The sequence below is a fragment of the Bufo bufo genome, chromosome 2 (genome assembly GCF_905171765.1).
Source record: "Bufo bufo chromosome 2, aBufBuf1.1, whole genome shotgun sequence".
NCBI classification, from domain to species: Eukaryota; Metazoa; Chordata; class Amphibia; order Anura; family Bufonidae; genus Bufo; species Bufo bufo.
This window is the reverse complement of record NC_053390.1, coordinates 84479478-84488110: the sequence shown is the minus strand read 5'-3', so window position 1 is coordinate 84488110 and position 8633 is coordinate 84479478.

Below are 8633 nucleotides of genomic sequence, written 5' to 3'. Positions count from 1 at the left end.
CAGCATTACTTATATACCGCCACAATGTGCTTCATAATGCACATCCTGCACTAATGTATAATAAATTCCATCTCCATGTTACATTGTTGCATTCCCATCGCATTGTGGGATATTCTGAAAATGTCACCTGTTATACTTTTAAGTTCCCGTAATTAAGAGTGACTCCTGGGCCTCATTCATAAAATCTACTTATCAATTTAATAATGAAGCAACAAGGCCACGGGATTATCAAATCTAATTAGTTAAAATGTCACAATATCCAATTCCAAGAAGGGACATTTGTGGGATCTCAGCATCTGTCGCACAGCAGCAGATTGTAATTATTAATGACATTTTCTAGTTATCGTTACTCAAACATTACAGTGAAACACTAATTAGTGACTAGAAGAACTTCTTCCCTTGGATCAGTGAATATTAGGCTTTTGTCTGAACTTCTGTTAAAAACTTAGAAATGTTCATGTGCAGATGACATTAATTTCGAGTTTCCGAAACTTCATTCAAGGGCTATGGACAATTCCATGTTTCTAGACTTGTCTACCAATGATAAGCTCATCGTATGTGCAATGTGCCGGACCGCAGGGGCAGTATGTGAGTGTAATGGTGTGCTGAATGGGTGTAGTAGTTGTACTCACTTTTGCCGTAGCTCCTTGGGTCGGATTGCAGTGGAGGGGAAGACAGCACTAAATCCTCTGAAGCACTCTCTGTTGCAGGGAACAGCAGTCGGATGGAAGTTGAGGTGCCCTTGATGGTAGCGGGTATGCTTAGGGTCAGGGGCGTCGCTAGGGTCTCAAAAGATCCAGGGCCCAAGCACCAATGCATATGGCACAATTCTCTAAGTTGAACAACCGCATCCCCCCCCCCCCCCTGCAAACACTAGCACTGAAGACATTTTGCTGTACTTGCTATACAGCAGCACGTACCTCTCACATCCAGGGCCTCCCAGGTGAAGTCTCCTGATGTAGATCTTCTCTGTCATCATCTTCTCCATTTGGTCCGGACAACTTCTCTCAGCCGCCTCGTCTCTGCAAAGTGTAAAGCAGAGAGGAGACTGGCACATGATGGGGGGGGGGGGGGGGGAGAATTGGCACTCATTACTGGCACATGGGGGGGTGGCAGCAGAGAGAAGACTGGCACATGATGGGGGGGGGGGGGAATTGGCACTTATTACTGGCACATGGGGGATGGCAGCAGAGAGGAGACTGGCACATGATGTGGGGGTGGCAGCAGAGAGGAGACTGGCACATGATAGGGGGGAGAATTGGCACTTATTATTGGCACATGGGCGGGGGTGGCAGCAGAGATGAGACTGGCACATGATGGGTGGGGGGGAGAATTGGCACTTATTACTGGCACATGGGGGGTGGCAGCATAGAGGAGACTGGCACATGAGTGGGGGGGAGAGGAGAGTGGCACTTATTACTGGTACATGAGTGGGGGGGAGAGGCACTTTTCGCTAGCACATGATTGGGGGCATCTATGGGGGCACCTCTTACTGGCACATTATTGGGGGGCACTATGGGGACATTTACTGAGGCCACAAAGAAGGGGTATTTTATATGGGGGGGCTCTGTGTGGCACTAATATTATCAGTAGTATTATCTGTTTCTGCAGTATAGTATTGGGGAACTCTGGATCCGCCACTGGTTCTATTCGTCTTGCTGCGCAGGCGCACCTCCTTCCAGACCTGTGAACCTCATGTGCAGCTGCGTCACAGGAAGTCCGGAGAAGAAGAAAGGAGAAGAAGAAAGTTGAAGGAGATGTTCAGGGGTAGGGAAATGTGTTTTTTCACTTCAAAATAAGATATGTGCAGTGTGCATAGGAATTTGTTCATAGTTAAAGGGGTTTTCCCATCTTGGACAATGGGGGCATATCGCTAGGATATGCCCCTATTGTCTTATAGGTGCGGGTCCCACCGCTGGGACCCGCACCTATATAGAGAACGGAGCGCCCTCCATTCATTTCAATGGGGCTGCCGAAAATAGGCGAGCGCTGGCTCGGCTATTTCCGTCGGCCTCATAGAAATGAATGGGAGCATGGGCAGTGCATGCGCGGTACGCTCCCATTCACTTTCGGGGCTCCGTTCTCTATATAGGTGCGGGTTCCAGCGGTGGGACCCGCACCTAACGATTTGCCCCCATTGTCCAAGGTGGGAATACCCCTTTAAACACTAGTCCAGCCCTCCAACGGTCTGAGGGACAGTGAACTGGCCCTCTATTTAAAAGGTTTGAAGATCCCTGCTCTAAGGGGTTTTAGGTTGGGCCACTGCCTTTTTACGGCAGCCCATTCTAAGTGGTGCACGGGTCTCCCATGAGTGCCAGAAGCTTCATGACATGGCCGAGCAGCTGCATGCAAGCCTTACGTCACCAAACACAATGCCAAGCGTTGGAAGGAGCGGTGTAAAGCATCCCGCCACTGGACTCTGGAGCAGTGGAAAAGTCTTCTGTGGAGTGAGGAATAACACTTCTCAGTATGGCAGTCTGATGGACAAGCCTAGGTTTGGCCAAGAGAATGTTATCTGCCTGACTGCATTGTGCCAACTGAAAGGTTTGGTGGCAGAGGGATAATGCTATGGGGTGTTTCTCAGAGGGTGGCCTCGGCTCCTTAGTGGCAGTGAAGGGAAATCTTAATGTTCAGCATACCAAGACATTTTGGACAAATGTATGCTTCCATCATGAACACCTTTTGTATGAACTAGAACGGAGACTGTGAGCCAGGTCTTCTACTCCAAAGTCAGTGTCTCATCTCACAAATGGATGAACCAACCTTCTGGATGAATGGACATCCTCCAAAATCTTGTAGAAAGCCTTCTCAGAAGAGTGGAAGCTGTCTTATCTGTAAAGGAGGGACCCACTCCATATTAATTCCTATGGATTTAGAATGGGATTTCATAAAAGCTCCTGCAGGTGTAATGTGTAGGTGTCCCAGTACTTTTCTCCATATAGTGAATGTAATTATACCAAGCACTTGTTCCATTATATGGCAATTAATAATATGAATAAATAAAATATATAAATTTTGCAATAATGGCTTTACACATGGCTGAAGTTTTAGCTTTTCTTCATAAAGATATAGAAGTTCCTGTATTTTGTTGTATTACGCATTTGACCGGACTTATCTATGGATCTTTCCAGTAAAATGTAATGGTCTCACACTGCCCTCTAGTGGGTCAATTATTTTACATTCATCAGCGTGAATCAATGCTTTAAGGTCTCCAACTGTAATTATTTCTTGCAGACTCATTTAGACCTTTCCTAGGTTACCTTATATAAACTAAAGAGGAGACCTACCTTCAATGTCCAGAGTTTGCAGTACAGTTCTATACTCGGAATGGTCACAAAGTACACAGAAGTCTGGGAACACAATGAACTTAAAGGGGTTGGAAGCTTATTACTGGAATATGCCACCAATGTCAGATAGGTGCAGCTCCCACCTCTGGGAGCCATACCTAGATCTAAAACAGGATCCCTGCAGAGAGCAGTGCATGCACAGCCGCCTTCTATTCATTTCTATGGGGCTGGCAAAAATAGCCAAGTGCGCTCATTCAGCTATTTTCGGAACTCCCATAGAAATGACTGGAGATTATTCCACACATGCCGCTAATAGGAGGAGGAAAGAAGAGTGGGGAGGAGCGGGGCTGCACAATGGATAAGTACAGCCCCTTGGGCTCCTTTCAACCTAATGTTTTTGGGAGGGATAGAGAACATAGATTTGGACATAAAGGTACTGGATACTTACACGTGGGTATAGCAGAGCTATAATGCCATACATGCTGTAAAAAAAAAAAAAAAAAAAAGGGGTCTACAGTGGTGACAGATTCCCTTTAGGGTCCACTCACACGTCTGTAAGTGTTTTGCGGATCTGCAAAACACGGACACCGGCAATGTGCATTCCGCAATTTGCGGACCGCACATCGCCGGCACTATAATAGAAAATTACTGGAGACACAGTGGTGAACGTTACAACATCTACATCATTCAGAATGTCCGGTTTCCCAGACTCATTGATGGTCTGGTAAGCATATCCTCTGAGGGTCCACATGATGGCCAATGGTTCGTTGACTCCTGTTAGGTACTGTGCTGAAATCCTCCAAGGCACTGTCATACCGTACAATGGTGCAGTCGGTCCTGGTTCCTTCTAGTGCAGGGTATTGACTGGTCTCATGATACCATTAACTGGTTTTGTATCAGTTAGGCCTCTTTCATGCGAGCGTGTCCGGATAAGGTTCAGATGCGTCCCGGTGCATTGCGTCAAAGCCGCGCGATAGGTACGCAATTGCAGTCAGTTTTGACTGCGATTGCGTTCCGTTGTTCAGTTTTTATCGCGCAGATGCAATGCGTTTTGCACGCGCGTGATAAAAAACTGAATGTGGTACCCAGACCCGAACTTCTTCACAGAAGTTCAGGTTTGGGTTCAAGGTTGTATAGATTGCATTATTTTCCCTTATAACATGGTTATAAGGGGAAATAATAGCATTCTGAATACAGAATGCATACTACAATGTGGCTGGAGGGGTTCAAAAAAAAATAAATAAAATTTAATTCACCTTAATCCACTTGTTCGCGCAGCCCGGCTTCTCTTCTGTCTTCTTTCTTCAGGACCTGGGTAAAGGACCTGTGGTGACGTCACTGCACTCATCACATGGTCCATCACATGATCTTTTTACCATGGTGATGGATCATGTGACGGACCATGTGATAAACGTAGTGACGTCATCAAAGGTCCTATTCCCCACAGAACAAGACAGAAGGGATGCAGTCTGTGCGAACAAGTGGATTAGGGCGAGTTAAAAAAAAATTTTTTAACCCCTCCAGCCACATTGTAGTATGCATTCTGTATTCAGAATGCTATTATTTTCCCTTATAACCATGTTATAAGGGAAAATAATAAAGATCGGGTCCCTATCTCGATAGTCTCCTAAGCAACCGTGCGTGAAAATCGCACCGCATCCGAACTTGCTTGCGGATGCTTGCAATTTTCACGCAGCCCCATTCACTTCTATGGGGCCTGCGTTGCGTAAAAAACACACAATATAGAGCATGCTGCGATTTTCACGCAACGCACAAGTGATGCGTGAAAATCACCGCTCATGTGCACAGCCCCATAGAAATGAGGTGTGGAAAACTTGCCCGTGTGATTCGCTGAGGTTTAAAGGGGCAGTGCTACTGTACTGCACATGTGCTATAGTTCAAAGCAATGGCGTGGGATTTCTGGGCCAGGAGCAAAGACAATGGAGAAGCCTGGCACTACAAATCAAGCTAGGAGGCAGCAAAGGCCTAGGGGGCTATAGTGCCCCGAACGGCTCAGCCTACCCCTTGTGTACTGAAGACCCAATCTGCATATGGGTTAGGCCTCATGCACATGGCCGTATTGCAGGCCGCAAACAGCGGGTCCATAATATGCGGGCACCGGCCGTGTGCTCCCCGCATTATGGATGTGGACCCATTCACTTGAACACGTGCTATTTTTTTGCGGTGCGGACAGATCACGGACCCAGTTAAGTTGAATGGGACTTGATCCGTCCCGGCCGTTGCCCGTGCATTGGGGACCGCAATTGGCTTGGTAAATGGTGTCAAGAGCAAGGATTTGGCTTTGTTTCTCATGATAGCTCTACTTGGAATAGAAAGGAACTGTACAAAAAAGATGGTTTGCATCTTTCTCTCAAAGGAACAAATGTACTTAGTGAACAACTCCAAGAATTTGCGAAAGAGTATTTAAACTAGGAAGGGGGGGGGGCAAAAGAGTGAAAATAAAAGAGTCCAATTGCCCCCGAAACAATGCCAGAACAGGTCAGAAGCACAGAGGTTAAGAAATGATAAGCTCAGAGTCCTGTCTACAAATGCTCGCAGTTTTGGTAAAAAAAAAATCAATGAACTTGGGTCAATAATGGCATCTGAGAATGTAGATTTAGTGGCTGTTACGGAGACATGGTTTAATGAAAGAAATGACTGGGACATAACCATACCAGGGTACTCTTTATACAGAAGAGACAGAGAAGGCAAGAAAGGAGGAGGAGTGGCCCTGTATGTGAAAGATAGCATTAAATCTAACCTAATACAAGTTGGTGAGGCCAACATAGAGTCAGTTTGGGTTACGTTGCAGTTTGCTAACCATGCAGTAACTCGTGTAGGTGTGATTTATAGACCACCTGGTCAAGTTAAAGAACTAGATGATTTACTAGTTGAAGAAATAGCTAAAATGACAATAAAAGGAGAAGTTATCATTATGGGAGATTTCAATCTTCCAGATATAAACTGGAAAACCAAAATAGCAAGTTCTACCAGGAGTACAGATATTCTAAATTCCCTACTGGGGGTTATCTCTACAACAAGTGGTTGAGGAGCCAACCCGGAGGGAGGCCATTTTGGATTTGGTATTCACAAACGGGGATTCGGTATATGATGTCATTGTAGGCGAAACCTTGGGATCTAGTGATCACCAGTCAGTGTGGTTTAATATAAGAACTGTGAAAGAGTCCCACCACACAAAAACAAAAGTCTTAGATTTTAGAAAAACAGACTTTTCAAAAATGAAATTAGTCATAAATGAGTCCTTATCAGACTGGAACGGATTACATGGAGTCCAGGAGAAATGGGACTACTTAAAAGGTGCATTATTGAAGGCAACAGAAAATTGCATTAGACTTGTCAGTAAAAGCAAAAAAAGGAGGAGACCAATGTGGTACTCAGCAGAAGTGGCCCAAATCATTAAAAATAAAAAGCTAGCATTTTGTAATTATAAAAAAAACCAGAGCAATGAAGATAAGAAAATCTACAAGATTAGGCAGAGAGAGGCCAAGCAAGTTATAAGAACTTCTAAAGCGCAGGCAGAAGAAAAACTAGCTCAGTCTATGAAAAAAGGGGATAAGACATTCTTCAGATATATAAATGAAAAAAGGAAATTAAAACAAGGAATAACTAAATTAAAAACAAAGGACGGAAGGTATGTAGAAGAGAATAAAGGGCTAGCCGACTGCCTTAATGAATACTTCTGTTCAGTTTTTACAAAAGAAAAAGGAGAAGGACCTCCACTAGAAAGAATGACTATTAAATCGTTTGATGCATGTATCTTTACAGAGGAAGATGTTCTAAGTTTGCTGTCTAAGGTGAAGACAGATAAGTCACAGGGGCCTGATGAGATACACCCAAAATTATTAAAAGAGCTTAGTGGTGAGCTGGCAAAACCGTTAACAGATTTATTTAACCAATCATTAGTAACAGGAGTCGTCCCGGAAGATTGGAAATTGGCAAATGTCGTGCCCATTCACAAGAAAGGTAGTAGGGAGGAATCGAGCAACTATAGACCAGTGAGTCTGACATCGATAGTAGGCAAATTAATGGAAACCCTATTAAAGGATAGGATTGTGGAACATCTAAAATCCCATGGATTGCAAGATGAAAAACAACATGGGTTTACTTCAGGGAGATCATGTCAAACAAATCTTATAGATTTTTTTGACTGGGTGAATAAAATAATAGACGGTGGAGGTGCAGTAGACATCGCATATCTAGATTTTAGTAAGGCTTTTGACACTGTCCCACATAGAAGACTTATCAATAAACTGCAGTCATTGAGCATGGACTCCCATATTGTTGAGTGGATTAGGCAGTGGCTGAGTGACAGACAACAGAGGGTTGTAGTCAATGGAGAACATTCAAAACAAGGTAATGTTACCAGTGGGGTTCCACAGGGATCTGTACTGGGACCGATTTTGTTTAATATCTTCATAAGTGATATTGCAAAAGGCCTCGCTGGTAAGGTTTGTCTTTTTGCTGATGACACAAAGATATGTAACAGGGTTGATGTTCCTGGAGGGAAACGCCAAATGGAAAAGGATTTAGGAAAACTAGAAGAATGGTCAGAACTCTGGAAACTGAAATTTAATGTGGATAAGTGCAAGATAATGCACCTGGGGCGTAAAAACCCAAGGGCAGAATATAGAATATTTGACACAGTCCTGACCTCAGTATCTGAGGAAAGGGATTTAGGAGTAATTATTTCAGAAGACTTAAAGGTGGGAAGACAATGTAATAGAGCAGCACGAAATGCCAGCAGAATGCTTGGATGTATAGGGAGAGGTATAAGCAGTAGAAAGAGTGAAGTGCTTATGCCGCTGTACAGAACACTAGTGAGACCTCACTTGGAGTATTGTGCGCAGTACTGGAGGCCATATCTCCAGAAGGATATAGATACTCTAGAGAGAATTCAGAGAAGAGCTACTAAACTAGTACATGGATTGCAGGATAAAACTTACCATGAAAGGTTAAAGGACCTTAATATGTATAGCTTGGAAGAAAGAAGAGACAGAGGGGATATGATAGAAACTTTTAAATACATAAAGGGAATCAACTCAGTAAAGGAAGAGAGCATATTTAAAAGAAGAAAAACTACCACAAGAGGACACAGTTTTAAATTAGAGGGGCAAAGGTTTAAAAGTAATATAAGGAAGTATTACTTTACTGAGAGAGTAGTGGATGCATGGAATAGCCTTCCTGCAGAAGTGGTAGCTGCAAATACAGTGAAGGGGTTTAAGCATGCATGGGATAGGCATAAGGCCATCCTTCATATAAGATAGGGCTGGGGGCTATCCATAGTATTCAGTATATTGGGCAGACTAGATGGGCCAAATGGTTCTT